Here is a 26,851-nt window from a genome sequence, read left to right on the forward strand (position 1 = left end):
ACTGAGTCACAAGGAGGGACTCTAAGATTGCTTAGATGCCACAGAAAGCATTAGAGAACAGTTTTTTAAAATCTTGTAATCCCAATAACAACTTCAGAAATCCAACAGGTCTAATTTGTGCATTGCTTTAATGCACAGATGATACAAATAACATACCTATAGCATTTATGCATGTATTTCAAATGCACATGGTCAATGATGATCTCAAAGTACTAGCATTATTAAGCAAATGTTATATCCAAACTGAAAGTGTATTTTCTTAAATAGCTACCTACATAATCGCTACAGAAAGTACATTATGTGTCCAGTTGCCTTTAAGGGGGAAATGGCAATCATGTAACACCAATGTACATGTACACCAATGCGGAGAGAAAAAAAATAGCTAGAAATGGGTATCAGGACACAGCATGTGCTTAGGAAAATTGCAGAAGTATCTGACGTTCACAAAAAAAAATATGTCTGCCTTGGAAACCTGACAGGCACAATTAACCACAACTTTTATTTATGATTTGGGGCAGTGAAGAGAGTGCAAATTCAATTTTTAGGTTATTAAGACATTGCGTTGCCTCAGGACTACCATGTTGGTAGAATTTTATTGCTTTAATACCACTGAATTTAATTACTTTAAGTCCTTGACAGTTGCATTAGTATTTGCAATTTCGGCAGTACTTTGATTCATTGGCCTAGTCCAGAGTGAGTTTCATGGTCTGCCACACACGGTGATTGATTGCTGCTGTCCCTGTCAAAATTCAGTGGTTCATACATATTGAAGAACCTGGTACCTTTTCGGTCATGCACATGCTTACTATTTTTTCAGTCTTCACATGACAGAACAGATTTTTGCTTTGTTACCTATTACAAAGTATGCATTTTGATTATTCCCTCACCCACTGGTTGATTAACATGTAGACAGAGCCCAGCATTTTGGCAAGTGCCACCTAATATCCACGCCAATTACTTTTTCCACATAAAACTTGACTGCATGAGTTGTCTCAGAATTTTGCTAGTCACTCCTGGAAAATGTGGGAGCATATATGAGACATATAAGAAAGCCCTGTCTGTTATTCTGCTTTTTGGAAAATTTGTCTTTTTCATTCCCTCCTGACCTCGTCTGTAGATGAAAATGTTATTTACATTTTCAAATGTTGACTGAGGAAGCAGAGTCAAACTGAAAAGTCAATAATGTGTCTAGATGATAATTAACATTAATACTCCAAAACAAATACTATTTTTTTCCTCTCCAGAGGAAGGTACTTGATCTTGCAGATTTTCCTTCTTAGTAAAACATAAAGTAGCTGTGAAAGGCCTCATACAGATAGGACAAACTCACCCTGTTGTATGATGCATTAAGCATACATTGTACCGCACCGCTTCACAGGAACCCCTTCACCATTACTTCTTAAGGACAGCAGACTTCTGTCTACTAAATTCATCTGTAATAGAAAAACAAAACCTTGTCTTTTTTGTGTTTTCTTAAGCGTTCTATACAAATCAAAAACTCCTTTCAAGCACTAACATGACAGAATTTACCACTTCCGATATGCAAGTGGTGATGGGGCAGTAATTAAGCTGGCACACCTACACGCACGTTTTCTGCGGTATGCAACTGAAATCGTCCAGGGAACGAAATTGTGCTGATCAGCAAATTTCAGCTGAAACACAAACTGTTTAACTTCAGCTTAGATGGGACAGGCAGGTTTTTAAGAAAACTGCTATCAGGTTGCGTTGTTCTGTGCAGTCATAGAGTTAAGACTGTGCTAGCAGCATATGCCTGCCTTTCAAGAGCTTTGCTTAGTGTCCTTTTAAAGTACCGTACAAGAAAAAGTGATGGGCAAACAGATGGCAACATTAGAAACATCTCATTTCACTTTATAAAAAGTTACTCGAACCCTTAAAGATTTGAGCGTACTTTAAAAAAGAACGAGCGTTGAACTAAAACTACCCAAAATAGACTTGGCAGAACAACCTTTTGAAACAAGAAAATAAACATGCTGAGGCTCCCTCTGCTTTCATCACTGGCAGCAACGTGTGCCCTCAGCCTGTGGGAAGGGTGGTCAAAAGAAGAATCTCTGCCTCTGCAGTATGCTCTTCTTCTCACTTCAGCTTGGCAAGGCTTTCTGAGTAGGAAAGGGGTGAAAGCTGCAAATTCACTGTGTGTCCTGCACAAATACAGGCGTGAGTTAACAGTGAATTCCAGGGATCAGCTTTTATTGAATTTAGACTGTGCTGTAAGGGAGTAGGCCATAGTTTCCCCCTAAAATGTAATAAAAACGTCTACAAAGCCTTTAATAAAGAGACTAAAGAGACTTAAGGAAAACTTTCCAGATCCCAATTACCACAATAAATATATAAGCATACCTGCAAAATAATCATGGCAAAATATTTTTATGACATATTAGACAAACAGTGGTAATATGTACTGCTTAAAATGTTTTATAAAACAGAGTAGATATCTACGTCGTTGAAGCTTAATGTATTTTTTCTACGGTATGTATAAAGATTTTCTTCTTTACAGAAGAAAACAACTGAGGAGGAACCTCAGCTCACTAGAGTTATGTGAAATCTTACATTGTACGTCTTCATCAGGAAATACAAAGTTTGCTATTTCACATCTTTTGAGAATAGCTATCCTGAGCAGATGAACTGTTATGATCAGCAAAGGGTCACAGTACAGAATAAGCATCTGTGCAGTTCAGGACCTTGTAAGCATCCAAACTGGAATTTAATTTCACCTTTTGGCTCTTTTCCCTGCATTGTGGTAATTTCTCTGCTGTCTCAGGCTACATCTGAGGCCTTTGGTGACTCTGGTGCTCTCTGACTAGTTCTTCTGCCACGCACCATTTCTCTGGGTACCTTTAGATGAACCACCTCCGAACAAACTTCTCTGGGATGGGAAAAGTCTCTAGAAAATACTGGTTTGACTCCTAAGATCAGAAAGTGTGCTGTTACATCCTGTGTACTAGACACGGAGTACAGCTCTGCGTAACTCATTAAATGTGTCCCATTGACCTAAGTGGGAGTTGGACTAAACCCCAGCAGATCGTTCAAGTTCCTTAAGGTGGTTCTCGCTCTCCTTTTGTGCAAATGAGACAATTTGAATACAATTAAGATATCTATTTGGGACTGAAGAGCAGATGGATTTGGCTGTGTGCTACATAATAAATTTCTGGCTTTGTAAAGAGATTTTTTTTGCGAAATGCTTTTGACCAAAGAAATATTTATAAGTACCATTTCTCAAAGGTCTGATTGTAGTAAAATGGATACAAACTGCTAACATAACATTGAAGTGAAATTACTGTCAAACTATTTATGCTTGCAAAAACGCGTCCACCATTTCGGATCTCCAGCAGATTGTCTAGCTCCACATAATGAAGTCCTTTTGTACAGAAAATACTGCAAGTCTCAAAGATGTTGACTGTGTTTTTAGTAATACCACTGAAACGTAGTGAGCTCCAATAAGTGTTCTAACACACATCACTGCACTTTTAAAGCTCAGAGATAAGCATTTAATGTGTAAATGTGTAACTTCCCTTTAAAACATTCAGATGTTAAAACATTATCTTTCTGTAGACTTGCATAGGGCCAGAGGACTTGTTGATGAAGCTCTATATAGTCTTCCTTTCTCCAAGGGTCTGGCTCATTGGTATCTATCGCTGCAGGAGCGACATAAACAGGGTTTATGTTCCTGTACCAATAGGACTGGATCACTCCAACCAGGTATCAGATAGGTATGCTGCCTCTTTGCATGGACAGTGTGCTATATACCATTAGTATATTATCTGCATATCAATAAAGAATTTCAGAATTACTTTCTGTATTTTCAAGAACGTACATTAATTATGTCCTAAAATGGAGTCTTTAGCCAGTCTTTCCTCTCCCCATCAAAAGTGCCAATCTGATAGTACTACAGGTAGATTAATTTTGTTTTGGTAAAGTATCTATTTTATCATCTTTATGAAGCCAGTGAATTTGACTAATGTTAACTAGACTACATTAGTAGTAGCTAACTGTTATAAGCCTGAACAGAAGTAATATGATCACCTCCCATATTCTTTTATCATGTTATTCTGTTTTCTAATCTTGCAAATATTCTCAAGAGGAATTACTCACATGCATAAAATAACCTCATATTCTTTAATGTTTTCATGCTTGGGCCCCAGCTTACAATATAATTTATATTAAAATTGTTTCTGGGTATAGAAGCCTGCTAATTATTCCAGATTCCGCGTTTAGTAATGCATTTTGAATGGAGAAATATGTCTTATTTGTCCGATTTTATCTTTTCCTGTTTCCTCCTGATCTGCTTTGAAGTTACACATATGGGGAGAGCATTATGCACATGGGGAAATATTTGGTAATTTGGTGATAAAAGTGCTCTTCATGCTCAAGGAATAAAGGATTACAACTGATTTGACATTTTATTTTTTATGGTTTTGGTTAAACAGCGGAAGAAGCGATTCAATTCGTAATATGATTTGTGAAGCTGTATTTTAGTAGTAAGTACAGAATGAAATTTGAATCATTCTTTTTTTTTTTTTTTGCATGTGTACATTGTAGTAACAGGGGAGTTTAGTTTTCTTAAAGTGTACTTCCTTGTGTTTTACATTTCAGCTGAAGGACTGAAATTAAATTTGTGTAGGAAGCCAATAAAAGGGGTTTATGAATACATTCAACTGCTACTTCTTTTCAGCCTAAGACAAAGTGAATTTCCATGACAGCTTGTAAATTCATGGAATTTAGAACTTCAGTTAAAACCAGAAACACATGAATGACGAAGGAACCTAGAGTACAGCTGCAGGAGACTTAGGCACTTCTGAAACATTTTAATGTTTTTCTGCACCTTTGAACTGAAATACTTTATCCGGAGTGGCATGTTAGTGTTTACAGACTGGGATTGTGTTCCCTAAGTCCTATTTGTTCTGTGGTTTCAGTGATGCTTGCCCCACAGGTTTTAGCCTTGCAATTCAGTGAAAATATTTCTGTATGAAATTGGCCTTCTGAGGAGCGCCCACATAAAAAGTATCAGCAATAACAAGCTGAAAGTCAGATTCTAATACCAGAAACTGAGAGATGAGTTCCTCTAATAGCAAGAAAACTACATTCCTTCAACCTTTGTAAAAACAAACCACAACAACAAACAAAGAAAAAAACCACCTAACTCCGGTGTCTCTTGCTCTGTCAAACATTAAAATCAATGATTTGTAACAGATGGAAACAAAGACTGCTTGGATGATTAGGGGAAGGAAAAGCCTAACTTAACAAGGAGCAGGGAAAAGAGCACTACTTTCTTTGAGTGTATACCGGGGGGTCAAGGGAGGGAAATCTTACTGTGACAACAAATACACGCAAATTAGCCAGTACTAAAGTTAAGAATTAGGAACAAGTTCTCTGTCCTTACTGAAATCTGATTCTGAATAAGCTTTGAAGTTGAAACAGGAGAGGGGAAAAACCAACCAACCAAGAAACAAAACAAAAACAACAAAACCAAACCAAAACAAACAAAAATCACACAGAAACAGGCCTTTACAAGGAAGATCAGCTCACTTATGAGAAGGGTTAAGTGATGGTTCCTGAAATAGCAAGAGATTGCATTTCCTGATCCACGTGCAAGACCACTACACCTTTGGAGACAGCTGCATCATGCATCATTTTTGTCTCTACAACTTTTGTGCTACACTTCGTGTAGCACAGTGTGACAGGTGGGCTCTCAAAAGCAGCAAATCCATTGCCACTGTCACTACCAAGTGGTAATGCTTCCCTTGCTCTCTGCAGAGCAGAAAGCATCAGTAATGGTGATCACATGCTTTCTTTCCTTCTTCATCATAACCTCAGTTCTGGCAAATCAAATTTGATTTACCACACTATCCATTTTTCTCTAGGATGAATTATTTTGTGCCTGTATTTCTGCAGCTGCTAGAAGTGATCTGGGAGAAAAACCTTTCCCACGGTAAGGCAGGCGTGCTTGCAGCTCAGTGCAAGCACTTCCCGTAGCCCTGTTGTACTTCTGAAAGAAAGCGTGTTGCAGGCTCTCTTTGGCATCTTCCTCTCCTGACAAAAAGCCTCAGAGCTAATACTTCCAAGGCTCATAAACATCAGCCTCACTTTCACTCATAGTTTCCCTTTCTCCTTGCAGGACAAGAGATAAAATAGTTAGTCGCCTCAGAAAATCTAAGTCTATCTTCTGCCTTGGAGATTATGGCTTTCCATTGGATACACTTTCTTTTTAAGTTACATAAGTCTCTAACAGATAGGACCTCAAGACTTGGTACCTGCATTTTAATTCTACTTTTTGTGACTTCAGAGCTTCTTGTCTGTCCTGCCTTGTCAACATTCAGTTCCAGTATTTTCAAACAAATTTCCAGCACTTTCTGTGGGAAGCTGCTCTAGAAGCTTTCCAACACCAAGCCTTACCTTCATCCACAAGCAGTTGAGCTTTACTACATGAGCCATGGCAGAGCAGGAGTGGGTACACCCAGCAAGGCAAAGACCTCTACAAGGGAACAGACACAAGGCCATTTAGTCTTATCCTCTTCATCAAATAGGAAAGAATTTACATGTACTTGTACATTTACCTAATCCTAGCTACAACACTCTACAGGGTACAATGTAACTGTCTCTGTCAAATTATATAACTACTTAGTTTGAGAATAATTATCTATACAGTCTCATCAATACGATATAAATACCCTTACAAAAAGTCTTTCATGTCTCTTCTTTTTAAAATGACCTTGAAATACAAGAGTCCATTGAAATTAATACTATTTTTTATTCTTCAGAAAGACCTACGTGAACTGACATTTCAAACTTGTCACGTTGTCTGGTTTTGGTTTACACGGTTAGAAAGTGAACTTTATGAAAACATCTAGAAATACCTTGCATACCAAGTAAATATACTAAAAAAGTAAGGAAGCAAATTATAGTAAAGTGTTTTTTTTTTAAGAACACAAAGGAAAATAAACATGATGAAAATGAAAAAAACAGCAAGCAGATGAGCAGACCTGGAATCTTGAATAGGTATGGGATCCAAAGATAATCCCCTCTCTATAATTATTTTGGCAAACACACAGGATGAATTTACATAGAGAAACCCTGATGAGATCCAGGCTTTATCCCCTTTACTCAGGTGTTGTGACGACAAATACGGGGGACTAGTGTCGCAATAAAATAAAATAGGGAAAATAAAAAGCTCTCTCTTAACTATGCAGGGAGGGCTACGAGTAACTTTCATCTCATTCCTGTGCTCCTATAATTTATGGTAGTTCAAAAGGAGTACAGCCAGCTCCTGTCCTCTGGAGTGCAAACACACCGCCTCTCCTCTGCGCCCTGCCATTTCTGTTTAGTGAGAAATAAATAGGGATTTTGCAATGAGCCACACAAGAAAACTAGGAAAGAATATTAAACTTGAAGGAGGGCCAGCTAAGGTTGTCCAACTGCTGCTTCTTTCCTCCGCAGCTGAGAGAACTGCATCATTACAGCTAACGCATGCTATTAAAGAACAGCATCAATTTTAGAACACAAGTTTTTTTCACTTTTTTTTTGTCTCTTTTTTTGTTTTTTAATGTGAAAACATCCAACAGCATCTCTCTAAACTCACTCAATTTGCCTTGTTTTGTAATACAACCTGTTCACTAAGATTGACCTGGTTAATGACGAATGAACCAGCAGCAATCATAAATATCATATTTATCCACTGAATTTTCCTTTGTTTTCCAGGTGGGAATCTCACAAAGGCATAAGGCTGCTTTCTACTTATGCTATGCTTGTCTTAGAAAACGCTCAGGGACTTGAGTGGAGAGGATGCGAAAAGTCCTATTTTTCTGCAGGTTACTTGCTGTGCCCAGAGACCTCTCTCTAAAGCTTATCTCCTGAGAAGAAGGGAACTCCTCAGAAAGTTTAATTAAGAATATTTCAATTATATTCATTAGCAGCATGCTTAAATATCTCCTGCTACAGAGATTCTAGGTTTAAAAAAAAAAAAAAAAAAAAAAAAAAAAAAAAGTGAGTTAGCTGGAATAAAAAGAGGAAAAATAATATTAAGCATAACCATAATGGCGAGATTTATTGTTTTGTCTCATTCTGAGAATTGACTCTTTTTAAAGTCAAGACATACTTCAAACATTAAATCTCACCATACATTAACACATACAGAATGCTCTAACACGTAGTGAAACATCCCATTTTCTGAAGGTGTAATAATCCTCAAAATCATCATCCTAAACAGATGGCTGTAAAATATTCCATGATGTCTTTCAGGTGAAAGAGTATTCTTACGCATTAACAACATGTTTTTTATGGGGTGGGTGATGCATGAAGCAGAGCAAGATGAGTCCATCAGTGGCTGGATGCACCAACCCTCTGCTTTGCACGAAGGCAGGACAGAGCCCAAAATACTCAGTGATGTACTTCACTTGTTTCTTTGATTTCATTCTTAAGACAATCAAGGGCAATTCCCTCCTGCTGAGAGAGCTGTGAGGAACACTTTCCTGGAGCACAAAGCCTGAGCAGCTCCTCCTCAGTGATAACACATGCTGGAGCCTAGCTGCGCCAGCTGCTTGTGGCTCAGCTTCTCCCCTTTGTGCAAGCATCTTGAAAAACAATGAGGAATGATGCTTTTTGTCCTCTAGCAAGCTCACCTCCTGGTCTTTTTCTTGGAGTTTTTTTCTCCTGACCTCACCATTAAGTCTGCTCAATTAGAAGTTTCCCCTTCAAATTGGAATTGGTTTTTTGCTGCGATGGTGGAAATGCCACGCCAGAGGCACATGCACCTGTACATGAATTGCTGTGGAGGAGAACCACAAGAAGCCCTAGCCCAAGCTATCAACCTCAAGTCCAGCAGCATTGTGCAGATTTCTATAGCCGTGCTTTTATTACAGGTTACGTAAGATGTTTCAAATGCCAAAAGAGAGATTACAGGTTTTTTTGGTGGTTAAGTGTGAAGGATTTTCTAGAAGGGGAAAAACCAGACAAACCAGAACCTGTATCTGTCACTCCAGTGAGATCCTGGTGCATTTAGAAGCAAATGCACAGAAGCAGGCTTCAAAAAATAAATAAATAAAGGAACTTAATTAAGAACAACAAAAAAGAAACACAACGCTTGGCAGTTGACTTTGTTTGCAGCTAAGTGAAACCAAGACATCTAAATTTTTTAATGGCAAGCCAGAATGAAACAGAGATACACCAGGATACCCAGGAGTTGTGTGGCTAGGGAAGTCCCCAGGAGACTTATGCTCAAGTCTCTGCACAGGTGGTGCAAAGCAGGGAAGGAATCTATGGTGTCTGAGGGCAGCATCCTACTCAGCCTCAGAGTTTATTCTAAGGCTCTTCTACTGTCTTTTCTGTAGTTTTCCCTGTCCCTTAAAATGCTTGCGTCTGTTTCAGTGCAGAGTGAAACCAACTGTGAGAATTGCAGGTTTCTGTCTTCATTTTTCAACAAAAATAACTGGAATAGAGTAATTTGCAGTCTCTGGCTCAATGAATATTTATGCATCTATGCAAAATTAAACAGCTCCATTCAAAGAAAAAAGTAACTATAGCATTATTACATAAATCATGTGAATATCTATAGCCCCCAACCAGTTCTAGTTCCAAATTAGGATCCTAAATGACCTAGTTCCAGGTGAATAACGTAACCAGGATGTTGCCTGGTCTGGAATGGCTCGATCATTTCCCCTCTTTCTCATACCTCATTTTGACTAGAAATTCTCGCTTGAGCCCAGCAGCCTAGCAGTAAACGCATTTCTGAGGCGTCTACTCAACGTTTGTTCAATAAAGCATTATTTTTTTCTCATTTACATGCAAAGGTTAATCTACCATTTCTGTTGAGACCCAAGAATCATGCCTAACAAAATGTTCTCCAGACTATTTCTCTTTAAAAGGAAAAATAAAGTCAGTAAGCTAAAGCAGACAAGCTCAGTGTGAAGGTGCAAAACCAGAAGAGCTAGGCAGAAGTAGAGAAAGAAATCAACAATTCTACTCTGTGTTCCCAGTAACTGTTAACATTTCTTTAAAGACCATGCTTTCCTAAATCCCTGTCAGCCAGGTGCCTGGAATTGAACCACTCATGTGACACAGGATGGGACCCCACATGTACGATCCCAGGGAGCACTAAAACCATCTCTAACTTACTTCCAGGAGCTTTCTGTGTATTTTTCTAAATAAGACTGACAGTTCACACATCTGACCCTCTCACAAGTCAGTTTCTCACAATATGCTTTTTTCTCTGTCATAATATGCTTCCCTTCCCCCACTCTCCACCCTCTCCAAGTCTCTCCTACCTGGCTACGGTGCTAACCACAGCCTTATTTTTGATTCTAGTATCTGTAACACTAGGCTATTCCAAAACCACAGGTAAGAAAGATTAGCTAAAACTCTGACTATTTGTGTCCCCAGGAATAGGAAGTCTGAAAGCATCAAATCAACTCTCAAGTAATTCTGACTGCTATAATTTTGTTTTTATGCAACAGCTTTATAGGAAATTCTCTAAGCACAAATGAATTGCCACCTGCCTTCCACTTTTAGTGTTTTCTGCTAAGGACATCTGAGGAAATCCTCTGTCCATGCCTGAATACAGCACTATTTTGGAAGGGAATATGGAAAAAAAATAATAATGTATCTGAAAGTATACAAGAGACTGCATTTAAACACCTGAGCTGAAATTCAGCAATGTAGTATCTGTTGCTAGTCTTAAAAGAAAACAAACAAAAGTTCAACGTTGATGGGAATCGGAATGATAATTAGCATTTACTTAATAAAAGACATATCCTTATTTAAGACAGTACAGGAAAAATAAATTGGGTTTGTTGGAATAGCCAGCTACGTTTCTATCTCTGTTTTAAGAAAAACTTTCACAGTCTTGTCTCGTTACTCTTGTTTTCTAGGTGAGTAACCAGACTGCTGAGGTGCATTAACCCATTGCCAGTGTGAGCAGCTCATCTTTCTTGCCTCTGACTAGGGCCAGAGTGTCCCTGTGGGCACCAGCACGCGTGCCCGTGTGTTTCGGCTGAAGGCTCCCCTGCCACAGCGTGTCCCTGCCTCCGCATGGTTACCTAACACGGCATCCCCAGAAACTTGGTCATCATCGCTTGTCTTGCCCTGCATGGCTTAGTATTGAGTGACTAAGCACCGCTCTCTGCCACCCACTGGCATATTTTTTGCGTTATATACCACATTGCAAAACCTCCACTAGCTTCATCTCTTTCGGCGAGGTGAGGAACGAGCCCGCCCCACATCATTACCCAGCACATGCTCGATCTTACCAGGGAACAGCCTGAGGAAACGCTCAGCGTACCAAGACCATGGGGGGACCATGGTTAGGAGGGGCTGCCGTGTGAGCAGCAAGGCATGGGGCAAGCAGCAGAACCTCCTGGAGCTTCTCCAGGACCTGGTGGCCAAGCTGCTGGTGCTCCATGGGGCAAGGGGAGGCAGGCAATGCTCCCTCACACCGTGCTGCCCCTCAGGGCCCAGGCACAGCTTTAGCAGTGGTTCAGGCCGAGCAGGCATCCATCTTGTGCCGGCAGGCAGGCAGGGTGCTCTGATTGATGGCTCTCCGGGGCTCGTCTGTACTAACTCTGAGGTTAAAATAAGCAGATCGAGTTGCCTAAAAGGAGAGAGTGTAAACACTCATTGGAGGTTTCTAGGGCGGTTAAGTGTTTCTAGTTGGAAAGTCGTCTCTGTTTTTCCTGTTACGTCCCGCCATCAGTCAGAGGCTTTACCCGTGTTTTGTGCCAGGCACAGCCTCACAGTTTGTCCTTCACGGAGAATGTTGGTGCAGCAGCACCATAAATGCCACATCACCAGGCGGCTGACAAAGCAGCAAACCACCTCAAGAGCAGGAGGATCACCCCCAAGGACCAGCCTGCAGGCAGCCACCCACCTTTGGCATGGGCCTGGCCAGCACCATTGCAGTCACTGCACCAGCAGGGCACAGCGCATCGGGGAACACACCACATGGGTGGGCTCCGTCCTCTGTGTGAAGGCTTATGGTAAGCACTGCGACCCCAAAATGTCTGCTTGGGGTCAGCTGGCCTGGGGCAACGCTGAGGGGGCTGTGTAGGTGGCGATGGTACAGGGCTTACCCCATCAAACTTCTTTGTGGATGTGGGCCTACTGCCAACAAACCAGACAACAGGGAAAAGCATCTATTTCTCATGTGATGAAAGTCGCTGTATTAAGTGAATTATTTGCTATTAAAATATCTGAACAGCTCCCATTCTCAAAGTGCTCTGGCCGTCTCTGATCAGAGGTTGAACTCAGATTCCTCATAGACAGACTCAAGAGAACTACTAGAATAACAACAGTAGCAGCCAAACAGCAGATTTTGTGTACTAAAAAAATCCCAAATGTAATCATATTCTGGAGGCAACTTCAGATTTTGCTCATGGGTGTAAGAAGTTTTTACATCATCTTTTGAGAAGATCACCATAGCTGAAACTGGTTGTCCTGTGCCATTGGAAAAAATGTGTCAAGCAGAAAAGTTTTGTTCTTTTTTTTTTCTTTTCAGAAACAACGATACAGCAGTTTGCCAATTGTATACAAATTTGGAAGTGTTTTTATAACTGCAGACACTCTTTATAAAGATTTGACCAGCCAGAAGAACAAAATCCAGAGCTGAGTTCAATATACCTGGCTGATTAAAGGTAACAAGAACAAGCGATATAAGGTGAGTACAAATGAAGTTAGACTAAAAATGAAGAAAAAAGGTTTCTAACCCCAAAATAACAAAGTTGTGAAAAAGATTCTTAACAGGAATGGGGATGAAGAATGGGAGCAGAAGATCCTTTTTATTTTAAGAAGACCAGCATGGATGGTCTACACATTAAGATTGTTTCTCACCACTGGTGACTGCTACACAAAGCAGGTGCTGCTTCTAGTCTTCTAGTTTTACATCCGTTGTCTTCATTTAACAAAGAATAAGAAGTGATTTTTTTATTGTTATTATTATTATTATTTTAAATCTTAGCCATGAGGTCAGTGTTGCTGCTATCAGCTTACTCTCTTAGCATGGACAAGATGTTCTTCTTATGTATGCACTTCTGGTCTCAAATAGCTATGGCAGAAATGGGGAAAAAAGACAAAAATATGGCAACAAGCATGATCACACGTAGAAAAACAAACAATGTGATAGGCTAAGACTCTACCTTCTGGAGATGGGATAGTTGAGGAGGTAAGCCAGAGGTCCCAGATGATGGAAGCAGGAACCAGAGCAGGGTCAAGTGTTTGCCATGCGTCTTCCACTGCAAGCACTGGAGGAATGCAAAGGATCCAGAAACAAAAAACACACTAACATATGGTCCTCCACAGAAAGCCCCTGGCACTGCCTGCCCAAGGACACTACCAGTATCAGCATCTGTGGGCCAACAGGAGGTTCAGCCAGCACCAGCTCAAGTAGTTCCCTAATCTGAAAAAGCCATCGTCAGGGAAGCTGTTAGGGAAAGTACAATATTTACATGCTGTTCTTATTTCTCCATAGCCTGCTCATGCTGCTGCTTTAAAAAGGCTATTGGGCTGCAGGGACCTTCAGCCTGGCTGCTCTGATTTTTTCCTTCCAATTTTGTTTATAAGACTGTGGGGGATGATTCAAAAGCAGCTTCTGAAAGGAAGAAAGATGGCTGGAGAAAGCATGGCTAGATTTGTTTTCCTTGGAGAGCAGCCATATGTAAATAATATAATTAGTTCTGGAAATGAGGAGCGTGACTTAGCTGTGCTCCCAACCACCTTCTCCTCAGTTCAGTCTTTGACACCTTTCCAGGGAAATAGCCTGAAGTCATGGGAAATTTTCTGATTCTCCACCTTCTGCAGAGAATCACCGACAGCAGTCTGTTTTGTCTAACTGCACTTCAGGTCCTCTTGCAACAGTCTAATCTGCAATGAACTTTTTTTTTTTTTTCCTCCCCTTTTTGGCACAGAATGAGAACAGATCTGTTAACATTCAGAAGTGGTCTTAAGGCTTTTATGTTTTCAGCCTGGATTAGAACACCTCAGAGAAACACCACGTAAGAACTAAGCTCTTGCCAATAATTGCACGCTCTAGGCTAGATGTAGACCACTGCAATACAGTAAATGTGATGGCAGACAATACAAGACAGAGAGGATCTGGATGTTTTCTCCTCCTCATACCTCCCCACGAATTCATAATTAAAAAAGACTGCATCATACTGCAAAGAGAAACACTGTATCATCTGCCTTAGTTTGTTACCCCAAACTTATTAAAAGTTCATAAAAATCTAGCACAAGGAATGGATCACAGGATATACAGTATTTCCAGTTTGATCATTTTTTACTCAACATAAAGGGAAAGCTGTTAGCCAATATAGAAAATTAATGCTATAAATAATTCCAGTGATGTCTTAGTAAGAACAGGAACATTTTAATTGCCTTCTGGCAGTTTTGGATTACACTTCACGCTGCACCACATCTGTGCTCCACAGATGTCTAAGTGCAGAGCTTTCTTCCAGTGGCTAACAGTCGTGGAACAGTTGGTGGGTGGGTGTGGGTGTGTGTGCGCGTGTGTAAAATCCAGGGCACGTTTATAACAGCCTGGTGCTACAGGGGTGTAATATTTGTCACGTTAAATAACGATCTATATTTTTGGGAACGTAACATGGCAGTAGTCAGAGCATCTTTTCAACAACCCATTTGTAAAGACCAAAACCTACTTCTGTCACCTATTCTCACACTGTGTCTGCTGCTACATTGACATCTCTGAATAATCCACTACAAGCAGCATCCTTCTTACTGGATGAGCGGAGGGACGGCAATGGGCGTACTCTTCTTCATTCTGCCCTTCTCTAGCAGATCTCTGTGGTGCAGTGGTTATAACCCAGTAGGGATTTGGCTCAAAGGTTAGCCCTATTCTTGCATTGTTTCACATGATTCTGAAGAGTTTCTGTTTTTGAAAAGGCAGTTGAGCAAATAAAATGTATAAAGCTATTGAGAAGCTGGAAGGCAAGTAGGACTGGCAAGATTAGTGCTGAGGATTTAAGTCATTGTTTGAATAGTTTTTGATGTTGTATTCAGCTGTATAACTCTCTACCCTTGTTTTGAAATAAATTAAAACATTTGTAGAATTATCCATCTTACCAACACTTCTCTATCGACATGGCTCTCTGCTATAGCCATTATGATTTTCCCCTGGGAGGAGCTAGCTTGATAGCTTACTAGTTTGAGTTAAATGACTTAAATGATAAGTGGCATTTTGTTCTCATTACGCTAAGAAAAGTCAATCAATATAAAGCACATCAATGCATTAATGTAAAAGCAGAAACCAAAGAAAACTGATATTAAATGGAAATTTAGAATCCATTATATTGAACACTACAACTCAATTTCCTGAACTAGAGTTGACAAACCACCAGTAAATGTCCAGTAGGGAATAGTTCTGCCCTGATTATACTGACTAGATGATTGAATAGGTCTTTTCCTTCTCTAATACCTATGAACATATGAAAATCAATGGCAGCCCACTTAGTGAAAGTACCTTCCCTCCTCTGCTTCAGACGCATGGTTCAAGCTCCCTTTGCGAAACGACACCAAAAGATCCAGTGCACCTCACTTGTTGGGGTGCACCCCGTACAGGAGCTCTGGCCACCTCCTTTCTCACAGTGGGGCTCGATCAAAGCAGGAGAGGGAGTGCCACTGGCCATGGGGACCAGGCAAACTTGTCCCACAGGAGGCCTTCTCCTCCATTTGGGTGCCTCGACAACATGGCTGAGGACTATGCCAGAGAGACTTGCTATGTGAACCGATCCAGCTTGGTTTTCTGCCAGTCACGCTGTCCTGCAGGCTGCAAAAAGCTTGCACCTGAGGAGTAGATGTGGACACCTCTGTATTTCCAAGATTTGTTTGCAATTCTCATCTCTGAGCTGTCATTTCATTTAATTTCCAGTAGATGCTACTCTACTCTAGATGCTAGCCATAGCCAGTAATCACTCCTTCCCTGAATGCCAGACCTTTACAGCAATGCTTCTCTGAGCATTTTCAGAATACAGGAAAACAGTCTTTCACCATCAAAATTTGATCAATGGTATGAAAATGATTAATTAGCAAGAGAAAAGGAAGGAGCAGGGGTAGGAGTCAGATCCTGTGATATTCCTGCTTAATGAAGCCCATGCTGAAAGGCTAATAAGACAGGACTGGATTCAATAATTTAAACACATTTTGGTAAACAAATGCAAGAATACGTGAAATCACATTATGCATCAGCAGTGCTGGTAAAAAGCAAGGATGCGTATGTGAGAAGCAATGAGACCTTGTTCGATAGTGAAATAAGGGAAAATGGAATAAAACATCCTTTGAGAGGAGTCTTTATGAATATAGTATACACACAAATTTGGCCACAAATGGTTTCATGTTCCTGTTTACAATACTTAACATTATTTGCACAGCTTCTTTTTGACTGATTTTGACATATTTCTCTGCTTTTCTCAAGAAGAGCATGTGGCAGAATCCTTTCCATCACAGAAAGGGATATAGGTGCCTTTGTGAAGTCTTTTGAGGTGAAAGATATAATTTAGCTTAAAAAAAAAAAAAAAAAAAAAAAAAAAAAGATTGTTTCTAAGCTTTTTTAAGCCATGCGTTCATTAGTGCCCTGTGCCTAGGGCACCAAGGCCTGCCATCCATTACGAAGCACAGAAAATCTCCTAATCCAAGCTGGGCCAAGGTAAATTCCTTACCAGAATTTGCGTTCATGTTACTTGTCACTGTGCATTTCACATGCTTGTGCTGGAAGCACTCGGATGATAAAGCCTGGCAGCAGGTGTCCCACATACAGCCAGTCCAGGGCACTGCTCCCTGTGACAAGAGTGAGGGCGTTGAGTTTCCATGAGATCCTTGCACCAATATCAAACCCCCGGTGGGACAGAGACCACCAGCACCCACACACAGACATCCCCATTCAAAGCTCTCGCCCTCCACAAGGCATGAATGCTGAGAGATGCTGGGGGGTCCCTGCTGCCCAAGGGCTTGTCCCAAAAGCCAGTACCCTCAGGCACGATGGCCGTGCTCCGAGCAGCACATCCCCTCCCGAGCCCCAGCTGGGAGCCAATGCTCCTGCCGCACGTCAGCTGAGAGGCTTTCAGGAAGAGGGACAGACGCACGCCGACTGATAAAGCAACAGAAATTCCGTGAAATTAGCAAAAAGGAAAAAAGAGAATGAGGATGTGTAGCTTCAGACTATAATTAGCCAAGTCTACTGTGAATATTAATGAATAACGCTGAGCAGCAGAGTTTTGCCAACACTGAGTATTTCTATAGCGACTCGTCTACAGAAGTCTTTGCCACTTTTTTTTTTCTCCCACTGATACTTTCAGTAAATTTTAAAATAAGTGGCAGCATTAAGTTAATCTTTTATTTAGCTAATAGGAACAGGTTGCATTAGAGCTTTCCTGGAATAAATGTAAGTGTACTTTAAACTGAACACATAATGGCAAATCCACATTCAGCTGGGAACTGCACTAAATACAGCTTTGTCAAATCTTGAGCTTTTATTGCAAGTGTCACATTATCTGACCTTTTTCTTAAACCTCTAGTTACCAGAACCGTGTTATTATGTGAAAATCTCAGCTTTTACTGGGGGAATAAAGGTTTCCAGCTCCGATGGCTACAGAGAAAATGGCAATTCCAGAGGCTCCTGCAGAAAATGAGAGGTACCTAAGCATTAACTGCTAGAGAAAAGATAGAGGAGCTTCAGCTCTGTGCTTTAGGCACCCATAACTATGGACATTACAGGTGGCTGTGTGGGAAGACACACTGCCACGTGCCGAGGGGGCAAATGATCCAGTTGCCCCCTTTTCCTGAGCAGCCAGCCCATGTGGCCCCTGCCCCAAGCTGGAGGAGGGTGTTCACATGCATCACCACGAACCTGGGCTTCAGCCCCGCTCAGTAATGCAGGTGAAGTCTCCGGAAGGCATTCAATTCTACTGAGCTGGGATTAATTTAACCACAGCAGTGTTATTTGTGCACCCAATAACCTTTTAACCCCAACATCTCAGGCAAGGCTGTCACCTTGCTATGATAAGTTGGCTTCCTTCCTCGCCCTCATCAGCTCTGTTCATCTCCACCACGCTGAGCTGCGGGCCTCCCCCGCCTGATTCCCCAGACGCTTTGTTTCTCGTTTAAACTTTAGCTGCTTGAAGGATAATGTCACAAGCAATCACTGCAGTGGCAAGCCTGGCAAACAGGATGCTGTTGCTTTGCATAAAAGATCATCTTTATTGAACGCGTTGCGTGGGAACCTTAATTCAGCATCAGGAGAGATGACTACAAGAGCCTCCTAGACTGCAAAGCGAGTACACATCAGGCACCGCTCGCAGTCGAGAGCTACAACACACATCCCTCCATGCTGCAGAGGTTTCTCCATGGAGCACAGCCTCCACGGCACCATGCCCGCCGCTATGCACCGGGCCTCCTGCTCTCCCCGGCTTTGCAGCCAGCACCGCCAGACCGCCTGCCCCCAGCCAGGACTTGAGACATCCCTGAAGTGGGAACAGATCCTGCAAGCCTCAGAAGGTTAAGGTTGCTTCAGCCTCCCTGGCTGGGCTACCCACACTGCTTTCACCTCCTCCCAACCACAGCACTGAGTGCCTCTGTCACCCAAAAGCAAGCACTTCCCTTGTAAATGCTACACTTCCTCGTTGCAGCGCTGGGAAGGCAGATGCGAGAACTCTCATTTGTTTTAAACGAGAGTTGACATGCCAAATGAAGAGAACATGGCCAGCCCTGCCAGTACCTTACAGCAAGACTTGGGCAAGTCTCTTGAACACTCCTTGCCAAGCTCGCCTGACCATAAAACACCCGCATACCCCGCAGTGGTGTTCTACAGACAACTGTAATTGAGGAGCACAGAGGACGACCTGCTCCAACAGGGAAGAGCATTATTACTTATTGATGCTCTCTTCCACATCTTGTGTTTTCCACAGCCCATCATTCAGCTGGGAAAGACCCAGGATGCTGCAGTTGTGAGCTCTTCCCCTCCGCACAGATGGTAACCTAGGTGATATGCAAACATCTGCTCCGCCAGGAAAGGGCTTTCCTCCTGCCTCGCTCGTCCCTGCCCAGGCACAAACCGTGGCAGTAATTAGGAAGGGCCAGAAAAACTACTCAAAAGCTGAAAGCAAAATATGAGAGACTGCAGCAGTTCCCACACAACCGCATAGCTAAATAAGAAAAGATTAGTAGAGAAAAGTAATCTCTTAAAAGGCCAACTAATCCATTAGGAAAAGCAAACACGCACTTATTATTTTCTCCATTTTCCTGAAAATGTTGTTAGTGCTGAAGCGATGCTCTGCCACGTTCTGCAGTGTTTGTGCAAGACGTTAACTCTCAGGTGATAAGTGAGAAACTGAGACAGACTTTTCCAGAAAAATAGAAAAGATCTGCCCTATGCCTCAGGTACGCTATAATTAAGCCATCCATTACAGCACGCACCATCTAAAACCCACAGGGATGGTTTTTTGCCTTACAGGTGGATGCGGCATAAATAACGTCCCTTGTACAATGCCTCCACCATTGGTTTTAATTGATTGCTGCATCGATTGCGTGCACACATATGGTGTGGGGGGGGGGGGTCTCCAAAAGGATTTTCATAACTGGTCATAGCACTCAGAAAAGCAACGTGTGCTCATGGTTTATGAGGATTTTCCCTGTGTGGCTCTCTGTTATCCCAATGCCTCTCGCCCCCAAGCAGCCGGTGGCTGAGCCAGCTGCCTTCTGATGCTGAAAGCTGGGGGAAACGGGTGGTGATATGCACCTGGGCACAGCCTGGGGAGGGCTTACACAGCAGCTCCACAGCCAGGCTGGAGGAAACCACCAGACAGGTAGCCAGCACGTCGGGAATCCCAGATTTGGGCTTTTGAGTAACAGATTGCTGAGCGCCCAAAGAACCAGAAATGTCAATTCTTTTATAGCAGCTGCATTTTTTTTTTCTTTTTTAGCTCCAGTTTCTATAGATATCTCAGACTTTGAGGAGCGGTGCGAAGCGAGCGCCGTTGCACAACCGCGCGTTAGGGACGGCATTTCAGCGTGGGGGCGTGGGTGGGGACGGCAGCTCGCACGCACAGCCCGGGAGCCCCAAAGGATGTCGTAACAGCTACGCGGGGAAAACATCTGCTCCTCGCTGCGGTGCCTCCATTTCAGGCACCGGCAGCACGCAAGCACAAACAAGCCCCGAGTGGAGGCCACTCACACCTAAACCCCCACATCGGGCTCACGGCCACGGTGTTTGACTGCTCCGGGGCCTCCTGCGTGGCCTCCCCCTGACCTGATTCAGACCACTTCCCCTAGGAAGCAGGCCCCAATATCTGCAGGGAGGGAAGGCACAAAGCACCGGGCCCTGACCAAGGGGTCCCATCCAAGCACCAGAGCACAAGACCGCATTTGCAGGATGTGCCAAGCCCCACGCAGAGGAAGACCAAGGGGCCTCACTGTGAGATGCTGCAGCATTTGCTTGTCAGGCCAGAAACAACGTCTGGAGCCCATATTTTCCTTCACTTCAAGCTTCAAGTGCGCTTGAGGAGTCTACAGTCTTTGACAGAGTTTTATTTTTTGCAGGGGGTGGGGTGGGGTGTATTTTGAACAGCCTTTAAATACCCTGCGGGTAGGAGTACTTCCAGTTTTGGCATGATGCGTGCATTCTGATAAATGAAATCAACCTACAAAGTGGACCTTTGCATTGACGACCAATACAGCGTGTGTCTGTGCTGGTGACTCACGCAGCCTGTCATATTTTTTGTTTTGTTATTTAATGTATAGTTATATTTACACCACAAAAATATTTATATCGTGGATATTTTAACATCAACGAACAAATACTTGGTAATACGCATTTACGGAAAGGATATTTTTGCGCTTTGTGATGCTGAAATCTTTATAAATTAATTTTTCAAAACTTCAAAACATTTTGAGGCATATGTTGCTCACCTCAGAAGAGAGAAAACTATAGGGCAGAAGCGCTGCTGAGGTTTTTGCATGCTTTTCTCTGAGCATGCTAGAGATATCAATGCAATTAGTTAATAACACAACCCTGGGCATGCCATCCTTGTCCAAACAGCATCGTGAGCTGACCAAGTCCTGCCACAGCCGGGTACAGGAGCACCTGCCCTGTTGCTGCTGGGGAAGGTCTGAGGCACCTCAGCACAGGCAGCAGCAGTCAGTACCAGGGGGGAGAAATTTCTCCAAACCAAACCAGCCAAGTCCTGTGACACTGCCTGACCCGAGAGGGGTCCCTGGGCCGCGTCCTCCTCCCATACGCTCCTTTTGCCTGGAGCAAGCCTACGCGGTGTGAATCCACAGACAGCACCAGGCCACGAGGGCCGGCCAGTGAGGAGCAGGAGGTTTTCTGTCTGCAGTTCACTGTTGTGCTTTAAACAGCAGGCCCTGCGATTCACGGGGTGCCTCCTGCAGCTGATCCGGGCTGTGGCAGGAAGGCTGCCCCCTCATAACACAGCTGCTTGGCAGAGCCGGCAGCCCTCCGCCCGGGCAGACAGCACCGTGCCATCAGTGGCCTGCTCCCCGCAGGGACACCAAGCCACCAGCGCTGTGACGCTTCGTGTCCCGCTCTACCAGCACACAACAGAGGCTTTCAGAGCACTGCAGGCCCCTGAGGAAGACATGGATGAGAGTCACAGCGCTGAGCAGGGCCGCCCGGGGCCTGCGCTGCCTGGTGCCAGGTTAAAAGCCCTGGCTGGATCAGGCGCCTTCGCTTCAAAGCCGAGCGGGGACTGCCGGCCAGCCACACAGCTGCAGCACATCTGCCTGGGCGCGGGGCTGGGCCGCCAGCAGCCTGCTGCAGACAGCAACCAGCAGCACCCACAGCAAAACAAAAGAGACAAAATTAATGGGAAAGCAGAGCCAGGGAGCTTGAGCGTGCCCGAGGCCAGGCACCAAGTCTGTGGCAAAACCAAGGCACCACTGATTTCTCATCCCCACGCGATTCACAAGGCGAGCGGCATTTCCAGTGCGTTTATGTAAATCCAAAACAGACCGCCGGCCTGGCTTTAATTTTCCAGAAAGCCGACCTCGCACAGCTTGGGAGTGCAGAGGCCAACCCAGAAGGCATAAGCGATGCACGTGGCTGCTCCCCAGCCCCATGGAGAGCTGAAGCGCCCTGCCAGTGCCAGAGCCCCAGCATGGTAGCAGCCTCCCGGGCCAGGCAAGGTCCTAAGCCTGTACTGGAGGCATGAGCACCACTGAGTGGCTTGGGCCCTGGTGCCAGCACCGCCAGCCACCACGGATCTTTCTCACTGTGCTCTGAAAACACAGAAACACGTTTTTAAGAAGCCCACACCAAAGGAGACCACTGCTTCACCCTGGCCTCCGGCAGCAGCCAGAGCTCTTCCAGCCTCCACCAGTCGCATCTCAGGGACTTCCCAGTCAGAAACCAGCACTGTGCCCAAGGGCTCCTGCTAAGATCATTCCCTGTTCCTTCTTCATGCCTCCCACTTTCATAGAGTAGCACAGGTTGGAAGGGACACATAACGATCATCAAGTCCAATTTGGCAGGCACAGTCCTCTTCAGAGGCAGGATTATTCTCTGTGATCAACATAAATTGTTTTATTTAAAGGAGAAGAAAATTAAGACTCATGGAAATATTCAGAGATATCCAGGCATGCAGCTTTGTTCAGAAATGCTCAAACATCAGTGCGTAGGTGGTCATGTCGGGAGTCTTGCACCAAACTGTAAATTATACAGTAGCATAATTTAATGTGCTGCAGATATTGCCATGCGTAATACCTGACACATACTTTATATGGGATGTTGCACCAATTCTTAGAAACTGCAGCTATCTGCTGTGTTATGAAGCACGTAACTGAGAGTACTGTGGTCCTCAAGGGGAATTTATGACGTGGCTGTTGCTGAGGTAATGCACTGCAGACCCCTAAAGTCATCTCGAGCTACAGGAACGCTTTATTTTAGTATCTCCTCGCACAAACTTCCTGCCTTGAAAGTTCACGCAAGGCTTTAGGTTGTCAGCCCATGCACTGTATTATTTTCAGTGACAGGCAGAGCTAATTAGCTTGTATAGTGATTGTGTGCACTACTCTACCCTCATTATTTCTAGCCTTGCCATGCAGGCAACAATTACGACGCCGTAAGGACACGCAGAGCTATGCCTGGAATCTGTTGAACTCGGCAGAGGTGCATGCCGGAGCCACACTGCACCTCTACGAAGGGTTTACAAAGAGGTCTCGCGTGCTTGTCTGCCTTTCCTCTGCCCCAGCAGCTCCTTCCCAGCCAGCCCAGGGGGAGCAGCCCCTGTAGATCCCACAGGAGTCAGCACCCAGCTGCTGTCAGGACCTCGGTGCACCCGGCCATGTCATGGCTGGCAGCTCAGCAGGGAGCTAAAGGCCACAAATGTTCAGGAGAGCACGCAATGCAGCGTTTTCTCCCAGTAGCCTCTTCTGGGTGTTTGCCCTAGTTCCCCATGGAAAACAAAGCAGGGTGTAGTTTCACACCGCCAGGTATCGCTTTCCACATTTCATTAGACAGCTAGGTGACAGCAAAGCTTCTGAAGACACAAGCCTAGGACGTTCCTCTGGAGGTGCTAGGAGAAGCCTATGGGTTGTCAGAATCCTAACATTGGGTCCCCTAGACCTTATCATGTCTGGCAGTCAGTTAGCACAAACTTGTTTTACACACACTTCATTTCTATCCAAGCCCTACGCAGCCAGGAGAGGAGAGCCTCCTGTACCATCTCCTACAGCAGAGTCCCCTCTGTCTCCAAAGCCGTGTCCTCTGCTGCTGGGGCAGCTCCCTGATGGGCACAGCAGCTGCCAGCACAGCTGGGTGAGTACGCCTGGGCTTACGGCCCTGAGATGCAAAGCGAGCATTGCACACCAGCACAGCAAGGAGTGGATGTGTAAAAGAAAAACCGCAAGGTGATATGGCTGTTGGGAACAGTCACACTGAGGCTGCTTACGACTCTCTTCTGCACCTCTAAGGTTTATAAGAATGGTCAAGGTCATCTAACCCACATCAGCTTTAAGACTGATATTGGTTTGCAGTGAGAGAAGTGTCCTAGAGATGGGGAGGTGGAAGGCGATGTGATGTTAGAAGAAGCAAGCAGAAGCCACCAGTGCCCTAGGGTGTTGCTGCACCCGAGCACTAGCAGGGACCTTCTGCCAGCAGCCACATCTGCATCTACACCAGGATGTCTACATCCAGGTAGCTGGATCCAGCCTTCTGGAGCAGCTGCTCCTACAGGAGCAAAAGGATATTAGTTTGGGAGGTGATGAAGTATTTTTTTTTTTTTGCTTCATTTTAAGAAATAATAATAATTAAAAAGCTGCAGTTTCAGCAGGAATGGGAGTTGTCTGTGTGCTGTTGGTTCCAGTAAAAGATGCCCATGCTTCTTGTAGCCAAGCAGGAGTAAGCACACACTTTTTGTTGCTTGCTCCCACTCCAGCAGAGAATTGGCCGACACAGGTGCAGCTGTGCAGTCTGTTAGGGAAAGAGGAGGCAGTGGCAGCAGCACTTAGGAGGTTGCTGTCCTGCATCACATCATCTGTGCTTCACTTTTGCTAAGGCCCACGAGAATGTCTCTCTTTATGTTTCTCAACACTCTCTCATATGTCCCTGCATTCAATTTCTCAGCTGTACCGGTTTGGACATGATTACGTGTATTCAAGTGAGAACAGAAAGCAGAACTGGAAGTGGCATAGCCTCACTGGGCTATTTCCTGAATTCAAATGACAAAGTTGGCAGCACTAACTATTTCTGTAACACAAACATGACTGTATAGACTTTACATTGTCTTTAAATAACAGATTCCCAAGACTAGAGTCCAAATATAGTGAAGCTTCCATTAAGGAACGCGCCGGGGTTAGAGCAAAAATGAGTTTCCCAGCAGAGTGGTCTTTAGTTAAAGGTCAGAAAAAATTATAATTGGAAACCTTATTAGGGTAATTTAAGATACTTGGTGTAGATGCCAGTTGAAGGAATATTTAGTGCAGTAAGTACCTAAGCACTTATCCAGAGTCTGAGTCCTTTAAAAGGTTGTTATAACCAATGTAACGCAGTAGGAGAAGATAGCCTAGCTTACGTACGTGAACTCCAGCTTTAACTTTTAAATTCCAGTACTTTATAGTCTTAAGCTAGACCAGACCTTTTTTTTTTTTTTTTAATTAAAGTTTTAAATAAACGTGGGAGGGGGTTAGTACAAGGCAGGGAGTGGTCCAGCAGGGAAGCACCTGCTGCATGGTGCCATGAGGTGCTGCTTCCAAAGCTGTCCCTGCAGCAGCGCCCACTGCCTCACCCAAGGGGCTGCTTCTGCCACATGGATCCAACCCTGCTTGAGCTTCTGTATGAAGGGCAGTTATTGCAAGCCAGCACCACCAAGCCCAGTGGGCTGTGTGGAAGGCGAGCACTGCCTGCAGCTCCCAGCAGCAGAGGAGCCCTTGTTGTCCTCCTGGGCAGGGAACAGGGATCTGCAGCAGCAGAGGGGCTGGTTCCTACCTGCGGGCATACTGCCCTCCCAGAAATCTACTGAAAACATCCCTTCCACTGCAACAGGCACCTGACTAGAGCACATGGCATACAACTGTGCAACTCACATCCCTGGAGATTGCCTGTGCAGAGGGTTTTGTGACTGGACATCAGTACCTGCTCTCTCTGCACCCTGGATACCAAATCCTCAGCAAGCTGAAGTCACAGAGAGCCAACACTATAGCAGCAGCCCTGCCAACAGGGAACCAGCAGCACCAACAGCTAGCTTGCTTATATAGGTATTTGTGGTTTTGGTACAGACCCCTGAAAGAACAAGATCAGGTCACAGACAAGCTTCAGCAACTCACCCTACGGACAGCAAAGGAAAAACCAGCAGCTGTGTGTAGTTGCTTTCAACAGAGCATTGGCGTAACAAGCAGCAGCTTACCTCTGGGTGCTTTCTGCCTCCATGTAACAGGATGAGATTTAAAAGACTTGATTTCCAGAAGCATCTCAATTTCCACAGCTGAATCCCAATCTTTCTTTTGTTGCCTGGAAAAGTTGGACCTGCTCGTGAGATCTCCAGGCATTTCTCTCCCAGAGATGTAAAAACAAAACAAATAAAAAAATCCCACCAACCAAATGAAAAAGCCCTTTCAATTCAACTCCGGTGGTTTATAACAATACCACAGTCTTTAGCTACCCTAAATGGTAGCAAGCCTTTTGTAAAAAACAAACACAAAAAGCAGTTGAGAAAATCTTTTCCCGCTACAGAACTTTCCCAACTTTAAAATTGCTTCCCAAGGTGTAGCCTTGCAGCTGTTTATATTTACTTCAAACAAGCACATTCATTCCCTTTTCATTTTAATTGCCCTGCCAGAAGGTATCTTCTGAATGAGATCTTAATTAGGAGAAGTAGCCTGTGGAAGCAGAGTATTGGATCCACCTGGGACAAATTGAGATAAATGTCCTCACCTTCTCATTGCACTTTAATGGTGCCTTGATATTCTGTTCAAAAATCTTCTTTTACTGTTTGCCATTGCTCTCTGGCTGAGCGATTTAAAAACCTGGCTTTTGCTCCAAGTGATGACAGCTATGGAAACACCTCTTCCTTTCACCTCCCAGATTGTGCATGGGTACAAAGCTAAGATTCAGCAGAGCCTATGCATGGACTGTCAGCTCCTGCGTCTTCCCCTATACCTCAAAGAAGGATTTTAGGGTGCCCCTTTCCTTCCCTGGGTACCTGTGCCAAATGCTTAACAGCAAAATAAGCCAAAACAGCCTCCCCCACCTCTCTCTTGTTGCTGTCTTGGGAAGAGGGCCGGGGACTGGTGGGTGTTTGCCAGGGAGCCCGTGGCAGAGGCAGCGAGCTGCTGGGGGGGCAGCTGCCGCAGCAAGGAGCCAACACACCGTGCTGGGAGCACGGCCCCCTTG

General features: G+C 44.0%; 1 long non-coding RNA gene across 6 annotated transcripts; it reads right to left on the reverse strand.

The window, feature by feature from the left end:
- On the reverse strand, window positions 1–26,446 carry LOC137857874 (uncharacterized). Of its 6 annotated transcripts, none has more exons than XR_011097324.1 (6): window positions 26,057–26,446; window positions 25,866–25,969; window positions 16,671–16,788; window positions 13,137–13,241; window positions 6,412–6,490; window positions 1–1,433 (listed from the first exon to the last, which is right to left on the reverse strand). It is a non-coding gene; the product is annotated as an uncharacterized lncRNA (long non-coding RNA). The 6 variants fall into 6 exon arrangements; XR_011097319.1 differs by lacking the exon at window positions 1–1,433 and adding an exon at window positions 1,442–3,779 and having other exon boundaries at window positions 26,057–26,444; XR_011097320.1 differs by lacking the exon at window positions 1–1,433 and adding an exon at window positions 1,442–2,924 and having other exon boundaries at window positions 26,057–26,442.
- Window positions 26,447–26,851: the final 405 nt, after the last annotated feature.

This window comes from Anas acuta, chromosome 5 (genome assembly GCF_963932015.1).
Source record: "Anas acuta chromosome 5, bAnaAcu1.1, whole genome shotgun sequence".
NCBI lineage: Eukaryota > Metazoa > Chordata > Aves > Anseriformes > Anatidae > Anas > Anas acuta.